Raw genomic sequence first — 25459 nt, forward strand, 5'->3', positions numbered from 1 at the left:
TTATTCTATTATTGTCATTATTTTTTGTTATCTCCATTCTCAATCCAACCCTCAACACTCCTCCACACACACATCAGTGTAACCATTCTCCTAGATTCATTTTTTATTATTCCATTGCTTTTTAAAAACAAATATGGTTCCCTAAAATATCTGCTAGTCTCCCATAGTTCTGTGTTTTGCTCATCACCTTGTTTGGAAGATTCATCTATCTTAATATATATGACTGAAGTTCTTAAATTTCATTGTTCTTTAGGATGACATTGTGTGACTTCAGTACAATTTATGTATCCATTATTCTGTCAGTGGTCCCATGACTCCCACTCATGCTATACTGCCTTATCTCTCACTGTCTGCACTCATGGCTTCATACAGAGTTCCCTCTCATCAATGGACAAAGGAAAAGAAAACTTGGGTTTGCAGATGTCTCTGCACAATATGCAGGCATCGCTAGAAGTGTCTAGTAAGAACAATACACATTTTGCATCTGTGACTCCAGTCAGATATTCAACAGTACAAATTAGCTTCAAGCTACACATCCTGATCATGAAAACTAAGATTATGGCATCTGGTCCCAAAACTTCATGGCAAATAGATGGGGAAACAGTGGAAACAGTGATAGACTTTATACTTTTGGGCTCCAAAATCACTGCAGATGGTAACTGCAGCCATGAAATTAAAAGATGCTTATCCTTGGGAAAAAAGTTGTGACCAACCTAGACAGCATATTAAAAAGCAGAGACATTACTTTGTCAACAAAGGTCCATCTAGTTAAGGCTATGGTTTTTCCAGTAGTCATGTATGGATGTGAGAGTTGGACTATAAAGAAAGCTGAGCACCGAAGAATTGATGCTTTTGAACTGTGGTGTTGGAAAAGACTCTTGAGAGTCCCTTGGACTGCAAGGAAATCAAACCAGTCCATCCTAAAGGAAATCAGTCCTGAATATTCATTGGAAGGACTGATGCTGAAGCTGAAACTCCAATACTTTGGCCACCTGATGCAAAGAATTGACTCACTGGGAAAGACCCTGATGCTGGGAAAAATTGAAGGCAGGAGGAGAAGGGGATGACCGAGGATGAGATGGTTGGATGGCATCACCGACTCAACAGACATGAGTTTGAGTGAACACCGGTAGTTGGTAATGGACAGGGAAGCCTGATGTGCTGCAATCCATGGGGTCTCAAAGAGTCGGACACAACTGAGCAACTGAACTGAACTGAACACATACTGAAGAAAAGAGGCTGAGTGAGTGAGGAAGAGGCAGGGCCCAGAGGGAGAGGGAAGGAGAAGAAACAAAGAATCGAACACATATGCAGGCGTTTCCATACCACCTTCAATGCTGACCTGCTTCAGATGAAGAGTAAAAACAGGCAAGAATGAGTAGCCATGAGTTATTGAACGGTTATGAGCACTATGCTTTTTTGCAACATTTCAGCAGAGTGTGAAACTTTTTACAGCAAAACCATTCCACCTCAAGCTAACATCTGCTTAATTTTAAACATTTTTATAAAATTCAATTTGAAGTTAGAAAAAGGGAAAATGATATCACACATATCTCCACAGTGTGATTAACCTTGCTTTCATGTGCTTGCATCACCTCACCTAGAAGTCTAGTGGCTTTCTAATGTAATTTCCATTTCTAATGGTGATCTTATACATCTGGCAGGAGACCATACAGTAATGTTAAAAAAAACAAACAACAAAAAAAAACCTCTGTGCAGTCCTGTTAGTGTCTGAAAGAACATAAAAGCTGAGACCAGTAAAATCCACAGAAATTCACTCTTGCCTTCTAAGAAATTCTGAAAACTGTTTAAAAAAAAAAAAAAACCAATGGAGCAGGAACCTAAATTCTGATACCAAACATAAAAGTCAGATTTGGTAGTTCTCACTGACAATGGGGGAATTTCCAAGCGGGGTGGGATGGAAAGATGTGGGGTGGTCAGAGATGGTTTCTCTTGTTGGCTTTTATGTCTCACTGATTTTCATCTTCCCTATCCTGCAGTGCTTCTTTACTCTGTCTTCACCATCACCCTGCACGTCTGAAGTCCACTGTGTCCTGGGCATCACTGGAGGTCGAGAGCTGCAGCACTACACCTCGCGTGTGAGACATCGCCAAAGAACTTAGGTGAAGGAAAATCCTCCCAGTAGGCAGAACTTTGAGCAGTGCATCTAGCCGTTCAGTTTGCTTGGGGAAAAAATGGCCAGGTGTGAGATTATATACCTATTCATGGACTGTAGTCATTGGTTTGCCTGGATGGTCAGGGAATTGGAAGGAACATGATTGTAACAAAACTGGAAAATTGATGACAAGGAAATTTGGGGAAAAGATACAGAGATATATTTCTGAATAAGGAACAAATGTGAAGATATTTGTGTCCATGTGAATGCTCACCAAAGAGTGACCTCAGCAGAGGAGAATTTTAATAATCAAGTGGGTTAGATAATCTTCAGTTCAGTCGCTCAGTCGTGTCTGACTCTTTGTGACCCCATGGAAGATAATCTTATGTGTTGGTAAAGAATCTGCCTGCAATTCAGGAGACCTGGGTTTCATCCCTGGGTTGGGAAAATCCCCTGGAAAAGGGAAAGGCTACCCATTCCAGTATTCTGGCCTGGAGAATTCCATGGACTGTAGAGTCCATGGGGTCACAAAGAGTCTTATATGACTGAGAAACTTTCACTTCACTGTGTTCTGTGGACACCAGTCAATATCTTTTTCTAGTAATCTCAGTCATCACCCAGGGGCTCATGAACAAAGTTGCCTGGTAGCAAAGTTGGGAGTTACATGTGAGCTCAGCAGCATGGACTTCCACTCACCAAGGCCAACCCAACTATGGCCATTGCTGAATGCCCAACCTGCCAGTAATTAGAGACCAACACTGAATCCTTGATATAGTACCATTCCCATGGTACATTGGAGAAGGAAATGGCAACCCACTCTAGTGTTCTTGCCTGGAGAATCCCAGGGACGGTGGAGCCTGGTGGGCTGCTGTCTATGGGGTCTCACAGAGTTGGACACGACTGAAGTGACTTAGCAGCAGCAGCTGTGGTAATCAGGCAGACTGATGCCTTATCCACTATTAAGGATTTCCACATAGCATTGTTTGTGAGCAAAGAGCTCACTTTACAGCAAATGAAATGTGGCAATGTACCCATGGTCATGGAATTCATTCCTCTTAGCGTATTTCCCACAATCCTGAAGTAGCCAGCTTGATAGAATAGTGGAATGCTCTTTTGAAAGACCTAGTCACGTTGTCAACTAGGTGAATACCTTGCAGGGCTAAGGCAAGTTTCTCCCTAAGGCTGTATATTCCCTGAATCAGCATCCAATATACAGTTCTGATTTTCCCTTAGCCAGAATTCACAAGTCCAGGAATCAAGGGGAGGAAATGGGGAACAGTGACACCCCCCATTATTACCCCAAGTAACCCACTAGCAAAATTTTGCTTCCTGTTCCCACAAACTAGATTCTGCTGGACTAGAGGTCTTTGTTCCAGAGGGCTGAAAATTTCCGCCAGGAGACACAACAATGATTTCGATGAACTGGAAGTAAAGATGGCCACTTTGAGTTCCTCATGCCTCTGAATCATCAGGCGAAGAAGAGTTATGATGTTGGCTGGGGTGATTGATCCTAACTACCAAGGTGAAATTAAACTGTTGCTTACAATAAGGAAGAATATGTCTGGAATTCAAAAGATCCCTTAAGATGTCTTTTGTATTACCATGCCCTGCAATTAAGGTCAATGTAAAATTACAACAACCAAATCCAGGCAGGATTACTAATGGGCCAGACCCTTTAGGAATGAAGGTCCAGGTCACCCAACCAAGTCAGGAACTGTTACCAGCTGAGGTGTTTCTTGAAGGCAAAGGGAAAACAAAATGCTATTGGAAGATGGTTATAAATACCAGTTATGACCAAGTGAACAGTTATAGAAATGACTTTGCTGCCAAGTCACTTCAGTCGTGTCTGACTCTGTGCGATCGCATAGACAGCAGCCCACCAGGCTCCCCCATCCCTGGGATTCTCCAGGCAAGAGCCTGGAAGGCTGCAGTCCATGGGGTCGCTGAGGGTCGGACAGAAATGACTTTAATATTGAGTTAATTTTTTTGGTTATGAAAGTTTTTCTTCCTTATCTAATGCTCTTATCATGTAACACAAGATATATTGATTTTATATTATGGTATTTAAGTATTTTAAACTTTACATCATAGTATTTAAGCTATAAAATATCAAGAAGAGTAAACATCACTCAAGGACATTACCTACTCTTCTGGGGAAGAAGTGAGTGAGTTGTTAATTGTAGGCAGGGTAGTTGTATCATGTTGGGAGGAAGTTTGACCTTGTTACTATCTTTATTTTCCCCAAATAGATGGGGAAACAATGGAAACAATGACAGACTTTATTTTGGGGGGCTCCAAAATCACTGCAGATGGTGACTGCAGCCATGAAATTAAAAGACACTTGCTCCTTGGAAGAAAGTTGTGACTTAACCTAGTTCAGTTCAGTTCAGTTCAGTCACTCAGTCATGTCCGACTCTTTGCGACCCCATGAATCGCAGCATGCCAGGCCTCCCTGTCCATCACCAACTCCTGGAGTTCACTCAGACTCATGTCTAGACAGGATATTAAAAAGCAGAGACATTACTTTGCCAACAAAGGTCTGTCTAGTCAAAGCTATGTTTTTTCCATTAGTCTTGTATGGATGTGAGAGCTGGACTATAAAGAAAGCTGAGTGCTTAAAAATTGATGCTTTTGAACTGTAGTGTTGGAGAAGACTCTTGAGAGTTCCTTAGACAGTAAGGAGATCCAACCAGTCCATCCTAAAGGAAGTCAGTCCTGAATATTCATTGGAAGGACTGATGCTGAAGCTGAAACTCCAATACTTTGGCCACCTGATGCGAAGAACTGATTCCTTGGAAAAGAACCTGATGCTGTGAAAGATGGAAGGCAGGAGGAGAAGGGGACAACAGAGGATGAGATGATTGGATGGCATCACTGACTCAATGGATATGAGTTTGAGCAAGCTCTGGGAGCTGGTGATGGACAGGGAAGCCTGGCATACTGCAGTCCATGGGGTTGCAAAGAGTCAGACATGACTGAGTGATTGAACTGAACTAAACTAAACTGTCTTTATTTAGAGTCTGGACATGGTTTAAAGAGATGCATATGGTGACCAAGTTGACAAAATGTGTTTAATTTATTGATTCAATTTGAATAGGCCATAGAGGGCCCTATTCTTTGGTCAAACATTAGCCTGGGTATGTCTGTAAGGATGTTTCTAGATGAGATAAACATTTGCATTCACAGACTGAATGGAGCAGATTACCCTGCATGATATAAGTGGGTCTCATTCAGTCAGATGAAGGCCAGAATAGAAGAAAAATGCTGATTCTCTCATGAGGAACATGGAAATTCTGCCTGACTGTCTTAAGCTGGAGTATTGATCTTTCCCTGACTTCAGATTCAAACTGAAATATAGGGTCTTTTTGGATCTTGAGACTCCTGCTTTTGTTCTCAAATTTAAATTATGGGTTCTCCCAGTTCTCAGACCTTTGGAATCAAACTGAAATTACACCATCAGTTCTCCTGGTCCTCCAGATTGTTGATTGTAGATCTGGAGACTTTTCAGCCTCCATAATCACATGAGCCATATCCTTCTAATATACTGATGTTCTGTTTCTCTGGAGAACCCTGAATAAATACAGTAGGCCATCATATCTGTAAATGATGAGAATTGTATTATTTAAATTCAATTATTATGCTTATTTTTCTTGCACTGACTAGTGCCCCCTAATGTGAGTGATAATTGGAATTACAGTTGACCCTTGAACAGCACAGTTTTGAACTGCATGGGTTCACTTATACAGATTATTTTTCAATGAATTCATACTACAGAACTACCCAATCTGGGGTTGGTTGAATCTGTTGATCAAGATCAGTGGTTAACCATAAATTTATACATAATTTTTTTAACGTGAAGGGGGTCATCATCCCTACACCCTATATTGTTAAGAATCAACTGTATTTTTTTTTCTGGTTTTAAAGGAAATAAATACTTAAAGTGACTTGTCACTGAATACAATATTTTCTGGAGGCTATTGGTAAATGATTTTGCCAGTTTAAAGAAGATCCCTAGACTGCTAAGTTTTTAAAATTATGAATGAATATTGGATGTTCTCAAGTGCTTTTTCTGCATCCATTTAGATAATCATGTTTTTTCCTTTAATCTGTTAATGCAGTGAATTACATTAGTAATTTCCTAAGTCATTAATCTGCTAAAGTGCATTTCTGGGACAAACCAGACTTGATTATGATGTTTTTATGTTCTTCAGCTTGCAATGTTTTGATAAGGATTTTTATATTTGTGCTCCTTAGTTTGGCTATAAATTTTATTTCTTGTCCTAGTTATGAGCTAGTCTCATAAAATATATTGTGAGATATTTTCTTTTCTTCTACTCTGAATTTTTTGTGAAGAATATGTTTTGCCACATGTGCTTCTCTATTATGGATTAGTTTGGTATGATGTGGAAGGTTTCCTGGTTCACAGGAGACTTTTTCCTTTAGTACATTAATATTTTACTCTTCAAGTAAGAGAATTCTGAGTACAGGTAAACCAACACGCTGAGAGTGGTACAATTGGAGAAAGTAGGGCTGTTCCTGATACACCTTTAACTCTCACAGTCTCTCTCCTAACACACTGTGGCCACCTGCTTTCTCTCTCAGAAACACTTCTGTGTGGTCTTCATGACTCAGTGGCATCAACCCTTCATCACGTTTCCTTTATCTTTCACACTCCTTTTTTTGGCCGCACCATATAGCTTGTGGGATCTCAATTCCCTGACCAGGGGCTGAACCCAGGCCACAGAAATGAAAGCACGAAATCCTAACCAGGGAACTTCCACTTTCATCTTTCTTTTTTTTTTTTTTTTAACTAATTTATTTTTTATTGAAGGATAATTGCTTTACAGAATTTTGCTGTTTTCTGTCAAACCTCAACATGAATCAGCTTTAGGTATACATATTTCGCCTTTCTTTCGAAGCTCCCTCCTGTCTGCCTCCCCATCTGTATCAACCCTCTAGGTTGATACAGAGCCCCTGTTTGAGTTTCCTGAGCCATATAGCAAATTCCCTTTGGCTATCTATTTTACAAACGGTAATGTAATTTTCCATGTTTACTCTTTCCATACATCTCACCCTCTCCTCCCCTCTTCCCATGTCCATAAGTCTATTCTCTATGTCTGTTTCTCCACAGTTGCCCTGTAAGTAAATTCTTCAGCACCATTTTTCTAGATTCTGTATATATGTGTTAGAATTCGGTATTTATCCTTCTCTTTCTGGCTCACTTCACTCTGTATAATAGGTTCTAGGTTCATCCACCTCATTAGAACTGACTCAAATGTGTTCGTTTTTATGGCTGAGTAATATTCTGTTGTATATATACACCACAGCTTCTTTACCCATTCATCTGTCGATGGACATCTAGGTTGTTTCCATGTTTGAGCTATTGTAAAAAGTGCTGCAATGAATAATGGGATACATGTGTCTCTTTCAATTTTGGTTTCCTCAGGGTATATGCCTAGAAGTGAGATTGCTGGGTCATATGGTGGTTTTATTCCTAGTGTTAAGGAATCTCCATACCATCCTCCATAGTGGCTGTATCAATTTACATTCCCACCAACAGTGCAAGAGCATTCCCTTTTCTCCACACCCTCGCCAGCATTTATTGTTTGTAGACTTTTTGATGAGGGCCATTCTGACTGGTGTGAGATGATATCTCATTGTACTTTTGATTTGCATTTCTCTAATAATGAGCAATGTTGAGCATCTTTTCATGTGTTTGCTAGCCAGCTGTATGTTTTCTTTGGAGAAATGTCTGTTGAGGTCTTTTTCCCACTTTTTGATTGGGTTGTTTGTTTTCCTGGTATTGAGTTGTGTGAGCTGCTTGTATATTTGGAAATTAATCCTATGTCAGTTGTTTCATTTGCTCTTCAGTTCAGTTCAGTCGCTCAGTCGTGTCTGACTCTTTGTGACCCCATGAATCACAGCACACCAGGCCTCCCTGTCCATCACCAACTCCCAGAGTTCACTCAAACTTACGTCCATTGAGTCGGTGATGGCATCCAGCCATCTCATCCTCTGTCGTCTCCTTCTCGTCCTGCCCCCAATCCCTCCCAGCATCAGGGTCTTTTCCAATGAGTCAACTCTTCGCATGAGGTGGCCAAAGTACTGGAGTTTCAGCTTTAGCATTATTTCTTCCAAAGAAATCCCAGGGCTGATCTCCTTTAGAATGGACTGGTTGGATCTCCTTGTAGTCCAAGGGACTCTCAAGAGACTTCTCCAACATCACAGTTCGAAAGCATCAATTCATTGTCACTCAGCCTTCTTCACAGTCCAACTCTCACATCCATACATGACCACTGGAAAAACCATAGCCTTGACTAGATGAACCTTTACTGGCAAAGTAATGTCTCTGCTTTTCAATATGCTATCTAGGTTGGTCATAGCTTTCCTTCCAAGGAGTAAGTATCTTTTAATTTCATGGCTGCAGTCACCACCTGCAGTGATTTTGGAGCCCCTCAAAATAAAGTCTGATACTGTTTCCACTGTTTCCCCATCTATTTCCCATGAAGTGATGGGACCAGATGCCATGATCTTCATTTTCTGAATTTTGAGCTTTAAGCCAACCTCCTCTCCTCTTTTACTACAAACAAAGCTAGTGGAGGTGATGGAATTCCAGTTGGGCTATTTCAAATCCTGAAAGATGATGCTGTGAAAGTGCTGCACTCAATATGCCAACAAATTTGGAAAACTCAGCAGTGGCCACAGGACTGGAAAAGGTCAGTTTTCATTCCAATCCCTAAGAAAGACAATGCCAAAGAATGCTCACACTACTGCACAATTGCACTCATCTCACACGCTAGTAAAGTAATGCTCAAAATTCTCCAAGCCAGGCTTCAGCAATACGTGAACCGTGAACTTCCAGATGTTCAAGCTGGTTTTAGAAAAGGCAGAGGAACCAGAGATCAAATTGCCAACATCCACTGGATCATTGAAAAAGCAAGAGAGTTCCAGAAAAACATCTATTTCTGCTTTATTGACTATGCCAAAGCCTTTGACTGTGTGGATCACAATAAACTGTGGAAAATTCTGAAAGAGATGGGAATACCAGACCCCCTGACCTTCCTCTTGAGAAACCTGTATGCAGGTCAGGAAGCAACAGTTAGCACTGGACATGGAACAACAGACTGGTTCTAAACAGGAAAAGGAGTACGTCAAGGCTGTATACTGTCACCCTGCTTATTTAACTTATATGCAGAGTACATCATGAGAAACACTGGGTTGGAAGAAGCACAAGCTGGAATCAAGATTGCTGGGAGAAATATCAATAACCTCAGATATGCAGATGACACTACCCTTATGGCAGAAAGTGAAGAGGAACTAAAAAGCCTCTTGATGAAAGTGAAAGAGGAGAGTGAGAAGGTTGGCTTAAAGCTCATTTGCTATTATTTTCTCCCATTCTGAGTGTTGTCTTTTCACCTTGCTTATAGTTTCCTTTGCTGTGCAAAAGCTGTTAAGTTTAAACAGGTCCCACTTGTTTACTTTTGTTTTTATTTCCATTACTCTAGGAGGTGGGTCTAGAGGATCTTTGTTTGATTTATGTCATTGAGTGTCCTGCCTATGTTTTCCTCTAAGAGTTTTATAGTTTTGGGTCTTGCATTTAGGTCTTTAATCCATTTTGAGTCTATTTTTGTGAATGGTGTTAGGAAGCATTCTGATTTCATTCTTGTACATATAGCTGTCCAGTTTTCCCAGCACCATTTGTTGAAGAGGCTGTCTTTGCCGCATTGTATATTCTTGCCTCCTTTGTCAAAAATAAGGTACCCATAGGTGCGTGGGTTTATTTCTGGGCTTTCTGTCTTGTTCCATTGGTCTATATTTCTGTTTTTGTGCCAGTATCATACTGTCTTGATGACTGTAGCTTTGTAGTATAACCTGAAGTCAGGAATCTTGATTTCTCCAGCTCCTTTCTTCTTTCTCAAGAGTGCTTTGGCTATTCAGGGTCTTTTGTGTTTCCATATGAATTGTGAAATTTTTGTTTTAGTTCTGTGAAAAATGCCATTGGTAGTTTGATAGGGATCACATTGACTCTGTAGATTGCATTTGGTAGTATAGTCATTTTCACAATATTGATTCTTCCTAGCCAGGAACATGGAATATCTCTCCATCTGTTTATGTCATCTTTGATATCTTTCATTAGTGTCTTATAATTTTCTGTGTACAGTTCTTTTGTCTCTTTAGGTAAGTTTATTCCTAGATATTTAATTCTTTTCATTGTAATGGTGAATGAGATTGATTCCTTAATTTCTCTTTCTGATTTTTCATTGTTAGTATATAGAAATGCAAGTGATTTCTATGTATTGATTTTGTATCCTGCAACTTACTATCTTTAGGGTTTTCTATGTACAGTATCATGTCATTTGCAAACAGTGAGAGCTTTACTTCTTTTCTGATCTGGATTCCTTTTATTTCTTTTTATTCTCTGATTGCTGTAGCTAGGAATTCCAGAACTATGCTGAATAATAGCAGCAAAAGTGGACACCTTTGTCTTGTTCCTGATCTTTGGGGAAATGCTTTCTGCTTTTTACCACTGAAAATAATGTTTGCTATAGGCTTATCATATATGGCCTTTACTATGTTGAGGTAGGTTCCTTCTATGCCCATTTTTTGAGGAGTTTTAATCATAAATAGGTGCTGAATTTTGTCAAAGGCTTTTTCTGCATCTATTGAGATGATCATGTGGTTTTTATCTTTAAATTTGTTAAAATGGTATATCACATTGATTGATTTGCATATATTGAAGAATCCTTGCATCCCTGGAATAAACCCAGCTTGATCATGGTGTATGAGCTTTATGATGTGTTGCTGAATTCTGTTTGCTAAAATTTTGTTGAGGATTTTTGCATCTATGTTCATCAGTGATATTGGCCTGCAGTTTTCTTTTTTGTGTTGTCTTTTTCTGGTTTTGGTATCAGGGTGATGGTGGCCTCATAGAATGAGTTTGGAAATGCTCCTTCTGTTGGGGTCTCTTAATGGACGAGGACCTGGTAGTCCAGAGGCGATGATAAGAAAGTGAAAGAGAGAAAGAGGCTGATACTCCCTGGTTTACTCAGAAAACCAATAAAGTCCTTGATACAGGACTTGCATCTCTCACGAAGGTACCGGGCGCCCTCTTGAGGAGGGGTGAAGGCACAGAGTGATTTCTCGAGAGAGTCTTGGAAGCCCGGGCAGGAGAGTGAGCAAGACGGGTCTCTATGCTCCAGGGAATCAGCCGAAGAGAGAGAGAGAGAGAGAGAAAGACATGGGGACCCAAGCTTTGATGGAGCAAAGTTGCTTTAATGATTTTTCTGTGAGTATATATAGGTTGTAGTACAATAAGTTTCTTTAATCAATGATGAAGATCAGAAAATCAAACGTACAGTGACCATTACCAAGGGAACAAGGGATGATGATGGTCACAAGGTCAGGAGACAATCCGTATCGCAAGAAAGGGGATTGAGACTAAGCAGTTTTATCGTAAAGAGAATGTTTCCTAAAGGAGATTCAAGCCTGTCTTACACAATGACCCCAGGTCCTGGGAGCAGTGTGCTGTTCCGCTTAAAAGGATACAAAGGACTTGTGAGAAACAGCACGTAGGAATCCTCCTGTTAAACATTCCCTGACATCCTTCCTCTGCAGTTTTTTGAAAAAGTTTTAGAAGGATAGGCATTAGCTCTCTCTAAATGTTTGATAGAATTCTCCTGTGCAGCCATCTGGTCCTGGGCCTTTGTTTTTTGAGAGATTTCTGATCACAGCTTCAATTTTAGTGCTTGTAATTGGGTTGTTCATAATTTCTATTTCTTCCTGGTTCAGTCTTGGAAGATTGAACTTTTCGAAGAACCTGTCCATTTCTTCCAGGTTATCGATTTTATTGTCATATAATTGTTCATAATAGTCTCTCATAATCTTTTGTATTTCTGCATTATCTGTTGTAACCTCTCCTTTTTCGTTTCTAATTTTGTTGATTTGATTCTTCTCTCTTTTTTTCTTGATGAGTCTGGCTAAGGGTTTGTCAATTTTGTTTATCTTCTCAAAGAACCAGCTTTTAGTTTTATTAATCTTTACTATTATGTGAACCGTGAACTTCCTGACATTCAAGCTGGTTTTAGAAAAGGCAGAGGAACCAGAGATCAAATTGCCAACATCCACTGGATCATTGAAAAAGCAAGAGAGTTCCAGAAAAACATCTATTTCTGCTTTATTGACTATGCCAAAGCCTTTGACTGTGTGGATAACAATAAACTGTGGAAAATTCTGAAAGAGATGGGAATACCAGACCACCTGATCTGCCTCTTGAGAAATTTGTATGCAGGTCAGAAAGCAACAGTTAGAACTGGACATGGAACAACAGACTGGTTCCAAATAGGAAAAGGAGTTCGTCAAGGTTGTATACTGTCACCCTGTTTATTTAACTTATATGCAGAGTACATCATGAGAAACGCTGGACTGGAAGAAACACAAGCTGGAATCAAGATTGCCAGGAGAAATATCAATAACCTCAGATATGCAGATGACACCACCCTTATGGCAGAAAGTGAAGAGGAACTAAAAAGCCTCTGGATGAAAGTGAAAGTGGAGAGTGAAAAAGTTGGCTTAAAGCTCAGCATTCAGAAAATGAAGATCATGACATCTGGTCCCATCACTTCATGGGAAATAGATGGGAAAACTGGAAACAGTGTCAGACTTTATTTTGGGGGACTCCAAAATCACTGCAGATGGTGACTGCAGCCATGAAATTAAAAGACGCTTACTCCTTGGAAGGAAAGTTATGACTAACTTAGATAGCATATTGAAAAGCAGAGACATTACTTTGCCAACAAAGGTTCGTCTAGTCAAGGCTATGGTTTTTCCAGTGGTCATGTATGGATGTGAGAGTTGGACTGTGAAGAAGGCTGAGCGCCGAAGAATTGATGCTTTTGAACTGTGGTGTCAGAGAAGACTCTTGAGAGTCCCTTGGACTGCAAGGAGATCCAACCAGTCCATTCTGAAGGAGATCAGCCCTGGGTGTTCTTTGGAAGGAATGATGCTAAAGCTGAAACTCCAGTACTTTGGCCACCTCATGCGAAGAGTTGACTCATTGGAAAAGACCCTGATGCTGGGAGGAATTGGGGGCAGGAGGAGAAGGGGACAACAGAGGATGAGATGGCTGGATGGCATCACTGACTCGACTGACGTGAGTCTGAGTGAACTCCAGGAGTTGGTGATGGACAGGGAGGCATGGCGTGCTGCAATTCATGGGGTCGCAAAGAGTCAGACACGACTGAGCGACTGATCTGATCTGATCTGTTTCTTTCATTTCTTTTTCATTTATTTCTGCTCAGATCTTTATGATTTCTTTCCTTGTACTAATTTTGAGGGTTTTTTTCTTCTTCTTTTTCCAGTTGCTCTAGGTGTAAAGTTAGGTTGTCTATTTGATGTTTTTCTTGTTTCTTAAGGTAGGATTGTATTGCTGTAAACTTCCCTCTTAAAACTGCTTTTGCTGCATCCCATAGGTTTGGAGTTGTTTCCAATTTCACCTTTCTTAATAAAGAAGTTCTGTCTGCCTGTCTCTCTCACTTTCTCTCAGTCATAGCTATCCGTATGTAGGTGTCTAGTAACTAATCATGTCTTTTAAATTATGCTGTTATTTTTTATCAGGATTGTTCCAAACCTGCTATGGTTTGAATGCTCTATTCAAATCCTATTCTTGCCTCATCTCCAATTATATTTTTGTCTGCAATTTTATTCAACAGAAAAATTTCATATATATATATATATATATATATATATATATATACACACTATACTCCAGAAGAAACATCTGTATTCATTCCTTGACTAATTTGTGCCACCAATCTGTACCTGGAGTCTCAAACTGTTGTTTCCTCTGTCTGGTAGATACCCATATTACTTTATCATACTTTTCATTCAGTCTCTGCCCAAGTATCACCTACCATAGAGATCTTCTACATATCCAACCGGATATCCACTTGCGAAAAAATAAAGTTGGACCTCTGCCACACATCTGAGGCATACCTCAGAAATACAGGTTTGGAATATTGCAGGAAAACAAGTCATACAATATTTTTGGTTTCCCAGTACATATAAAACTTATGTTCAAAGGAGACACAGACATAAAGGACAGACTTTTGGACACAGTGGAGGAAGGAGAGGGTGGGATCAGTTGAGAGAATAGCATTGAAACATATGCATTACCATGTATAGAACAGATAGCCAGTGGGAGTTTGATGTGTACCGCAGGGAACCCAAAGCCATTGCTGTATGACAACCTATAGGGATCAGGTTGGGATGGAGATGGGATGGGTATTCAAGAGAGAGGGCACACATGAATACTTATGGCTTATTCATGTTGATGTATGGAAAAACCATCACAATATTGTAATTAGCCTCCAATTAAATAAATAAATAATTTTAAAAATTATGCTCACATCATACTGTAGTCTATTAAGTGTGCAATAGCATTAACTTTAAACAATGTACATACCTTCAGTAAAAATACCTTATTGCTAAAAAACATTACACGTCATCAGCCTTCAAAAGGTCATAATCTTTTTGCTGGTGGAAGCTCTTGCCTTGATGTTGATGGCTGCTGACTAAGCAGACTGGTGGTTGCCAAAGGCTGGGTGGCTGTGGTAACTTCTTAAAATAAGGCAACAGTGAAATTTACATGATATTCTTAATCCTTTGTTGTTATTTCAACAGTCTTCACAGCATGTTTATCAGGAATAGATTTCATATCAAGAAATCACTTTTCTTGCTCATCCATATGAAAAAATTCTTCCTCCATTAAAGTTTTACCATGAAATTGCAGTGCTTCAACCACATATTAGGCTCTACTTCTAATTTTAGTTCTGTCCCTACTTGTGCTACATCTGTAGTGACGTCCTCTGCTAAATTCTTGAAACTTTCAAAGTCATCAACTTGGGTGGGAATCAACTTCTTCCAAAATATTGTTACATTATGTACTTGCTAAGTAATAAGACTTGAAAGTTGAAATTAATCATTGTTCCATTGGGCTGCAAAGTGGGTACTGTGCTAAAGGAATGAAAGCAACATTAATCTTATTGTACATCTCCATCAGAGCTCATGGGTGACCAGGTGAGTGTTAAATGAGCAATAATATTTTGAGAAGAATCTTTTTTTTTTTTCTGAGTGGTAGGTATCAACAATGGGCTTAAAATATTCAGTAAACCATGGGGTAAACAGATATGCTGTCATCCTGGTTTTGTATTTCTATTTATAGAGCATAAGCAGAGTAGATTTAGTGTAATTTTTAAGGGCCCTAGAACTTTGGGAATAGTAAATAAGCATTGCCTTCAACTTAAAGTCACCAGATGACTGATTCTTCCAGCTTCATTTTTCTTTGCCAGGATTGCTTTGGCTATTTGGGGTCTTTTGTGTTTCCATACAAATTAAAATAGTTTTTTTTTGTTCTAGTTCTGTGAAAATGCCATTAGTATTTTGAGAGGGATTGCACTGAATCTGTAGATTGTCTTGGGTAGTATAGTCATTTTGACAATATTGATTATTCCAATCCAAGCACATGGAATATCTTTCCAAATGTTTGTGTCGCCTTTGATTTCTTTTATCAGTGTCTCATAGTTTTTGGAGTATAGGTCTTTTCCCTCCTTAGGTAGGTTTATTCCTAGGTATTTGATTCTTTCTGATTCAGTGGTAGATAGGATTGTTTCCTTCTCTTTCTGATCTTTCACTGTCCGTGTATTAGAAATGCAACAGATTTCTGTGTATTAATTTCATATTCTGCAGATTTACTGAATTTGTTGATGAGCTGTAGTAGTTTTCTGGTAGTATCCTTAGAATTTTCTGTGTATAATATCATACCATCTGCAAACAGTGGAAGTTTTAATACTTCTTTTCCAATTTGGTTTGCTTTTCTTTATTTTTCTTCTCTGACTGCTGTGGCTAGGACTTCCAAAACTATGTGGGACAAAAGTCACAAGAGTGGACATCCCAGTCTTCTTCCTGATCTTAGAGGAAATGCTTTCAGCTCTTCGTCGTTGATTATGAGAGTGGCTGTGGGTTTCTCATATATGACCTTTATTATGTTGAGTTACGTTCCCTCTATGCCCACTTTCTGGAGAGGATTTTATCATAAATTGGTGTTGAATTTTGTCAGAAGCTTCTTCTGCACCTATTGAAATGATCATATGGTTTTTATTCTTCAGTTTGTTAATGTGGTGTATCACACTGATTGATTTGTGGATATTGAAAACACCTTGCACCCATGGGGTAAATTCCACTTGATCATGGTATATGATGCTTTTAATGTGTTATTAGATCAGTTTGCTAGTATTTTGTTGAGGATTTTTGAGTCTATGTTAATCAGTGATATTGGCCTGCAATTTTCTTTGTTTTTTTAAATTTTACATATATTTAAATTTTATTTTTAGAATTTATTTTAAGTGGCCTTCAATTTTCTTTTTATGGTTTTGGTATCAGGGTGATTGTGGCCTCATGGAATAGGTTTGGATTTGTTCCTTCCTCTGCAAGTTTTTGGAAGAGTTTCAGAAGGATAGTTATTAACTCTTCTCTAAATCTTTGATAGAATTTACCTATGAAGACCTCAGTCCTGGAGTTTTGTTTGTTGGGAGTCTTTAAACCATAGTTTCAATCTTAGTATTTGTGTTTGTTCTGTTCATATTTTCTATTTCTTACTGGCTCAGACTTGGAAGGTGGTACCTTTCTAAGAATTTTTTCATTTCTTCTAAGTTGTCCATTTTGTTGGTGTATAGTTGCAAAATTCAGACTTAAATTGAAGAAAGTAGGGAAAACCAGTAAACCATTCAAGTATGACCTAAATCAAAGTCCTTACAATTATACAGTAGAAGTGACAAAAGATTCAAGGGGCTAGATTTGATAGAGTGTCTGAAGAACTATGGATGGAAGTTCACAACATTGTACAGGAGGCCGTGATCAAAACCATCCCCAAGAAAAAGAAACTCAAAAAGGCAAAGTGGTTGTCTGAGGAGGCCTTACAAATAGCTGAATAAAGAAGGGAAGCAAAAAGAAAAGGAGAGAAAAAAAAGATATATCCATCCGAATGCAGAGTTCCAAAGAATAGCAAGGAGAGATAAGATAGCCTTCCTACATGATCAATGCAAAGAAATAGAGGAAAACAATAGAATGGGAAAGTCTAGAGATCTCTTCAAGAAAATAAAGATACCAAGGGAACATTTCATGCAAAGATGGGCACAATAAAGGACAGCAACAGTATGAACCTAAAAAAAGCAGAAGATATTAAGAAGAGGTGGCAAGAATACACAAAAGAACTATACAAAAAAGATCTTCATGATCCAGATAGCCATAATGGTGTGATCACTCACCTAGAGCCAGACATCCTGGAGTGTGAAGTCAAATGGGCCTTAGGAAGCATCACTATGGACAAAGCTAGTGGAGGTGATGGAATTTCAGATGAGCTATTTCAAATCCTAAAAGACGTGCTATGAAAGTGCTGCACTCACTATGAAAGCAAATTTGGAAAACTCAGCAGTGGTCACAGCACTGGAAAAGGTCAGTTTTCATTCCAATCCCAAAGAAAAGCAATGCCAAAAATGTTCAAACTATGACACAATTGCATTCATCTCACACGCTAGTAAAGTAATGCTCAAAATTCTCCATGCTGGGTTTCAACAGTATGTAAACCAAGAACTTCCAGATGTTCAAGCTGGATTTAGGAAAGGCAGAGAAACCAGAGATCAAATTGCGAATATCCATTGGATCATAGGAAAAGCAAGAGAATTCCAGAAAAACATCTGCTGCTGCTGCTGCTGCTGCTAAGTTGCTTCAGTCTGCTTTATTGACTACATTAAAGCCTTTAACTGTGTGGATCACAACACTGTGGAAAATTCTTAAAGAGATGGGAATACCAGACTACTTTACCTATCTCCGGAGAAATCTGTATGCAGGTCAAGAAGCAGCAGTTAGAACTGGACATGGAACAATGGACTGGTTTCAGATGGGGAAAGGAGTACATGAAGGCTGTATATTGTCACCCTGCTTATCTAACCTATATGCAGAGTACATCATGCGAAATGCCAGGCTGGATAAGGCACACACTGGAATCAAGATTGCTGGGAGAAATATCAAGAACTTCAGATATACAGGTGACACCACCCTTATGGAAGAAAGTGAAGAAGAACTAAAGAGCCTCTTGATGAAAGTGAAAAAGGAGAGTGAAAAAGCTAGCTTAAAACTCAACATTGAAAAAACTAAGATCATGGCATCAGTTCCCATCACTCATGGCAAATAGATGGGGAAACAATGGAAATGGTGACAGACTTTAGTTTCTTAAGCTCCAAAATCACTGCAGATGGTGACTGCAGCCATGAAACTAAAAGACACTTGCTCCTTGGAAGAAAAGCTATGACCAACCTAGATAGCATATTAAAAAGCAGAGACATTCCTTTGCTGACAAAGGTCTGTCTAGTCAAAGCTATGATTTTTCCAGTAGTCATATATGGATGTGAGAGTTGGACCATAAAGAAAGCTGAGCGCCAAAGAATTGATGCTTTTGAACTGTGGTGTTGAAGAAGACTTTTGAGAGTCTCTTGGACTGCAAGGAGATCCAACCAGTCAATCCTAAAGGAAATCAGTTCTGAATGTTCATTGGAAGGACTGATGCTGAAGCTGAAGCTCCAATACTTTGGCCACCTGATGTGAAGAAATGCCTCAGTGGAAAAGACCCTGATTCTGGGAAAGATTGAAGGCAGGAGGAGAAGGGGACAACTGAAGTTGAGATGGTTGGATGGCATCACAGACTCGATGGACATAAGTGACTGAACTGAACTAATTTTTTTATAAGAGCTTCAGGAAGATTGTTGTTAATCTTTAACTGTTTGGTAGAATTCACCCAGAGAAGCCATTTGACCCCAGGTTTTTCTTTCTTGGGAAAGTTCTCATTACTGATTATAGTATAGGTCTGTTATGATTTTCTATTTCCTCTTGAGTCAATTTTGGTAGTTTGTTTTTTTCAGCCAGGTTATCTAATTTTTAGTGTGCAATTGTCCGTAGTACTCCCTTAAAATGTTTTTTATCTCTGAGGTTGATTGTGATGTCCCCACTTTTATTTCTTCTTGTTTGCACTTTCTCTCTTTTCTTAGTCTAGCTAATGTTTTTGAATTTTATTGATCTTTTAAAAAAACCAACTTCTGGTTTTTATCATTTTTCTCTCTTTTCCATTTCAATGATCCTTGTTTTAATCTTACTGTGTTGTTTCTTCTTTCAGTTTAGTTTGCTAATTTTTTTTAGTTCCTTAGTGTATAAAGTTATTAATTTGAGACTGTATTATTTTTAAATGTAAGCATTTACAATTATAAATTTCCCCCTGAGCTCTGCTTATGCTGCATTCAAAAAGCTTGGTTATATTATGTTTTCGTTTTCATTTATCTCACATGTTGGTGTCCTTTGTAATATCCTACAGATCCCTGGGGCTCTGTTCATTTTCCCTTGTTCTTTTTTTCCCCTTCTGCCTTACACTAGATAATCTCAATTGTCCTCTCTACAAGTTCATTGGTTCTTTGTTCTGCTTTCTCAAAACTGTTACTGAGCCTTTCTAGTGACTTTTTCATCTTAGGTATAATACTTTTCCGCTCTTGTGAACGTGCTAAGTTCCTTCAGTCGTGTCCAACTCTTTGTGGCCTTATGGACCATAGCTGGGGCTCCTCAGTCCATGGGATTCTGCAGGCAAGAGTACTGCAGCGGGTTGCCATGCTCTCCTCCAGGAGGTCTTCCCGACCCAAGGATCCACACTGTGTCTCTATGTCTCCTGAGTTGGCAGGCAGGCTCTTTACCACTAGTGCCACATGGGAAGCCCAGTTTTCAGCTCTAGATTTTCTATTTGTTTTATTTTAATAATTTCTGTCTCAATACTAATATCTTCTATTTGAGGAAACATTGTTTTGTTTTTTTTTTTGGAAACATTGTTTTTATGCTTTCTTTTAGTGCTTTAGGGGTGGTTTCTTTTAGCTCTTTGAACATTTTAAAAGTAGATAATTTAAAGGCTTTGTTTAGAAATTTCAATGTCTGTTCTCCCTCAGAAAGAATTTCAGTTGATCATTTTTCTTTCCCCCATGAATGGCCATACTTTCTTGTCTTTGCATGACAGGATTTTTTGTTGAAAACTAAATATTTAAAATATTATAATGTGATGATTCTTAGAGTTTCCCCTTTCCCAGGGCTTGTTGTTTTTGCTTGTTTGTTTGTTGTTGTTTAGTGACTATTTTGAACTAGTTCTGTAAAGTCTGTATTCTTTGTTGTCTAATGATGAACTTGGTTATCAGCTAATGACTAATGGAGATTTCTTCAAACATCTGGGACTAATAAATTTCCCATTCTTTGCCAAAGGGCTTTGTGTGCAAGTTGGCACATGCCTTTAGCACTCAGGCAGGTGACAACTCTGCTGTCTGCTTCTGCAGAGCCTCGAAGTCAGCCAGACCTGAGGGCTTAGGGCTTTCTCATATCTTTCCTGAGTATGTGCACAAGCTACATGCGTGTGGCCTTCTAGATTCCCAGGAATATGTCAGAGCCTTTCAAAGCTCCAGGAGTCATCTCATTTGTCAGGTTTTTAAAATGCTTATTTGGCTTGAAGGAAATGGCAACCCACTCCAATATCCTTGCCTGGGGAACTCCATGGACAGAGGAGCCTGCTACTGCTACTACTGCTAAGTCACTTCAGTCGTGTCCGACTCTGTGCAACCCCATAGACGGCAGCCCACCAGGCTCCCCCATCCCTGGGATTCTCCAGACAAGAACACTGGAGTGGGTTGCCATTTCCTTCTCCAATGCATGAAAGTGAAAAGTGAAAGTGAAGTCACTCAGTCGTGTCCGACCCTCAGCGACCCCATAGACTGCAGCCTACCAGGCTCCTCCATCCATGGGATTTTCCAGGCAAGAGTACTGGAGTGGGGTGTCATTGCCTTCTCCGACAATCCATGGGGTTACAAAGAGTCGGACACAACTGAGCGACTAATACAGACACACACATTTTTTTTTGCCCCAAACCAACTGTTATCTATCATCATAGCCTCAATATTATGACATTTGCTTGCAAATTTTTTTGACAAGTGTTCTCCAGGGGAAGACTTTTAGCACTGGTTGAGCACCAAATCAGGTGTAATACAGACAAGGCTTTCAAGTGGAGTCTTCCAGGGAGCCATCAGATAGGTCAGATGGGTACACAACTTTGTACCCTTATGTTTTACATGTGTCCCTTAGGAGCAACCTAAACTGAATTTTCTTTTATTTTAACTCGAAATTTTTGTATTTTAACTGAAGCATCTAGTCCAATGACATTTATTCCAATTACTGATATATTTCAATTTATTAATATTTCTCATATCTTACTTTTGCTAATTGTCCTAACTTTTCTATGTTTTGGTACCTTTTAATTGTGAAAAATAACACACATTTTTTACATGCAAGAGCATAAATGTGTAGCATAACTCACAAGTCATCAGCATAAATCAAACACCTGTATGATCCCTAGCAGCACTGTGTCCTCTACCCTTCCTTGCATTTATTTGTGGTTTTACCACTGCAGTATGCATCTCTAAACATTATGATTTACTTTGCTTACTTATGAATACTATACAAAATGGAATCACAGTATACTTACTCAACAATATGTAAGATGTGTTGTTATGCATTGTTTTGGCTCACTCATTTTTCTATGTATTATTCTGTCCATCCCATTATATGAATATTTATTTATTCATAAATATAATATATATATTATATATATTATGATATATATATCATAAATATAATAAATATCACAAGATATTTATTTACTCTACTGTTAATACACTTTTGATTTATTTTTTTTCTCTAAGGATTAATAATACTTTAAATATTCTTTTGCATGCATCTCGCTAAGAGTCAGACATGACTGAGTGACTTCACTTTCACTTTTCACTTTCCTGCATTGGAGAAGGAAATGGCAACCCACTCCAGTGTTCTTGCCTGGAGAATCCCGGGACGGGGGAGCCTGGTGGGCTGCTGTCTATGGGGTCGCACAGAGTTGGACACAACTGAAGTGACTTAGCAGCAGCAGCAGCAGCATGCATTCATTTCTCTAAGGTTTATACCTAGCAGTAAAATTGCTAAGAAATAGGGCATGTATATCTTCAACTTTAGTTATAATGCAAAACTGTGTTCCTGAGGATTACCCTCTGACTAGTAGCATCTGAGAATTCCTACTACTTCCCCTCTGCATGAATACATGGAGTTTTCACTTGACAGTGGGTCTGCCATGCTTATTATAGTTTTAAGTTGAAGTTTCTGAATTTTTAATGAGGCTGATTTGGTTACTGGGTTTTTGATATTTTGATATCTTCTTTTGTGAAGTGACTGCTCAAATCTTTTGCCCATTTTTCTCATGTGTACTTTATCTTTTTATTACCTTCTGGATATCAGTTATTTGTTGGTTACATGAGTTTTAAGGGCTTCTCTGATAGCTCAGTTGGTAAAGAATCTGCCTGCAATGCAGGAGACCCTGGTTCGATTCCTGGCTCGGGAAGATCCTCTGGAGAAGGGATAGGCTACCCTCTCCAGTATACTTGGACTTCCCTGGTGGCTCAGCTGGTAAAGAATCCGCCTGCCATGTGGGAGACCTGGGTTCTATCCCTGGGTTGGGACGATCCCCTGGAGAAAGGAAAGGCTACCCACTCCAGTATTCTGGCCTGGAGAATTCCATGGACTGTATAGCCCATGGAGTCACAAAGAGTCAGACACGACTGAGCGACTTTCACTTTCACTTCAACTTTCACTTAATGAGTTTTAAATGTATTCTCCCACTCTGTGGCTTTCCTTTTCACTCTCTTTTTGTTGTCTTTTTCTCTTGTTTTCTAGAGAAAATTGCATAATGAACCCATAAATCTAGCTTCAATGATATCAACATATTTTACACTATTCGATATCTCTTGATAGAATTCTTAAAGTTGTCAAACTATGCATGCTTGCATGCCAAGTCACTTCAGTCGTGTCTGACTCTGTGACCCCATGGACTGCAGCCTGCCTGGCTCATCTATCCACGGGATTCTCCAGGCAAGAATACTGCCATTTCCTCCTCCAGGGAATCTTCCCACCCCAGGGATGGAACCCATCTCTATGTCTCCTGCATTGGCAGGTGGGTTCTTTACCTTTAGCACCACCTGGAGTTATCATGTTATTACTTTTCATGTTTATTTTATGATATCTTTCCCTAAGGTGATAAAGTACTCTCATATATAATCTTTTACCTGCTTTATCACTTTGCATTTCCCATTTTGGTCAATAATGCATCTGGAGTTGATTCTGTGTACATGGACACACAATTTCTCCACATTATTTATTGAAAAAAATTCTTTTATCCAAAGCTCTGCAGTGCCACTTTCGGCACTCACTGTCTTTCTTTCTCTTTCTCTCTCAGCCTCCAGCTGGCCCTCCAGAACCCAAATCAGGTCTAGCTGGGGTTCCTGACCTAAATTAATACTGAGAAGGGATGTCCCATTCTCACAACCAGTTAGCGCCTTGTTTGCATTCCTGCCATGCCCCTGCGGCTGGCTCTGGGAACTGTCTGTGACTATTCACATTAGCAGAGTTGAACGCTTGAGAGAGAAACTGTATGGTCTGCAAAGCCTAAAATATTTACTACCTGACCTGCACGAGTTTTCTATTGCTGCTGCAACAAATTGCCACAAACTTAGTCATTTAAAACAACACAAATCTCTCCTCCTATAAAGTTCTAAAATCACTTTCCCTGGATAAAAGTCAAGGCGCCAGTTCCCTCAGGAGACTCTAGGAGACCATCTGTTTTCTCATCAGTTCCAGGTTTTAGGGTTGCATTCTTCATCTTGTGGCTCCTATCTACATCGTCAAAGCCTCCATTTAGCATCTTTAAATCTCTCCTTGCTTCCATGGTCACATCATCTTTTCTCTTGTAAGGACCCTTATGAATACATGGGGCCCACCAGGATAATCTAGGATCATCTCTCCATCACAAATCCTTAATTTAATCACATCTGCAAAGTCCCCTTTGCCATATAAGGTAACATTCACAGGTCTTGGGGATTAGGACTTGGACAGATTGGGGTGAGGGGTGGATTATTTGGCCTACCATATGGCCCTTAAAAAAGTGTTTTGCTGTGATCATACCTTGATACTGTGTATTTTGGAGAAAATTCCATTAAATCTAAGTTCCATTAACCAACAAAACTTTTTTCTGACTGCTGTTCTATACTATATCTGGGAAAACTTCCCTGAGATTCATTCTATGTCTTTCCTCAGTTTGATTTCTCTAATTTTGAAGAAAATGTATAGTCTGGTTAAAGGTTTGCCATTAACAACAACAGCAATTAGGCAGTATCTCCTAGTGAATACCCTGCTATTTAGCAAATAGTTCCTTTAAAATGAACAGCTTCTCAAGGCTATTTCACACCTGAGTAATATTACTGAGTCCACATGTCAAAGCCTTGGCTCAAGCTGCCTCCACTCACCTCATGACTCATGTTATCAGTTACTCTCGTTCCAAAGCAAAGGGCTGGCAGACTTGGGTGAAAGTTCATTTGCAAAGGTTTTAAAGATGTGGGCTGAAAACCTGGGCTGATTTGCATCTCCCTACCCAGAAATTCATGTACTGAAATCCTAGTCTCCAATATCTCAGAATGTTGGCTTTATTTGAAAATAGAATTGTTATAGAGTTAACCAGGGTGAAATGAGGTCAGTAAGGTGAGACCTGTTCCAATAAGACTGGTGTCTTTTTGGTGTCTTTACACAGGGAGAATACAGCTGAACAGATCCTCCCCTGAATAGATCCAACCCTGCTGACACCTTGTCTTCAGACTTCCAGGTTCCAGAACTGCAAACTGATAAATACGCTGGGTAAGCTACTAAGTCTGTGGTACTTTGTTCTGGCAGCTCTAGCAACTTAGCAAATGTGGTGAGAGACTCTTGCTTCCAAAGGAATTCCAGAGTTGGAATTCCCCGGGAACCAAAAAACCACATGTTCAAAATAAACAAATTGTAATTTCTGTAACACTCTCTTCCCTTTCTGTCAGGATGACATCTACAACAAGCAGGGTTGTGGGGTAGGGGCATAAATGTATAGTTAGAAAGATCTACATGTACTGACTCATCTGTGTAGCCCAGTGAGTAGCCTAGCTCAGAGTTCAGCCTGACTTGGCTTCACTATCCCAAGCCCACTGCCTAATGTTTGTGTAGTCCTGAGTAAGTTAGCTCCCGACATCTCCGTGCTCCTCAGTATACACCTGTAATACGGGGATGATACTGATACGAACTTCATAGAGTGTTGTGAGGCTTCCTAGGTGGTGCTAGTGGTCAAGAATCTGACTGCCAATGCAGGAGAGTAAG

General features: G+C 39.5%; 1 long non-coding RNA gene across 1 annotated transcript; it reads left to right on the forward strand.

Moving 5' to 3' along the window:
• Nucleotides 1-3462: 3462 nt before the first annotated feature.
• Nucleotides 3463-25124, forward strand: LOC147367997 (uncharacterized). Its single transcript, XR_015166404.1, has 2 exons — nucleotides 3463-3638; nucleotides 24867-25124. It is a non-coding gene; the product is annotated as an uncharacterized LOC147367997 (long non-coding RNA).
• The last annotated feature ends 335 nt before the right edge of the window (nucleotides 25125-25459 follow it).

Source organism: Bos grunniens, chromosome 7 (assembly GCF_055505025.1).
Source record: "Bos grunniens cultivar Pamir isolate PY7600 chromosome 7, Bosgru_T2T1.0, whole genome shotgun sequence".
Lineage (NCBI taxonomy): Eukaryota > Metazoa > Chordata > Mammalia > Artiodactyla > Bovidae > Bos > Bos grunniens.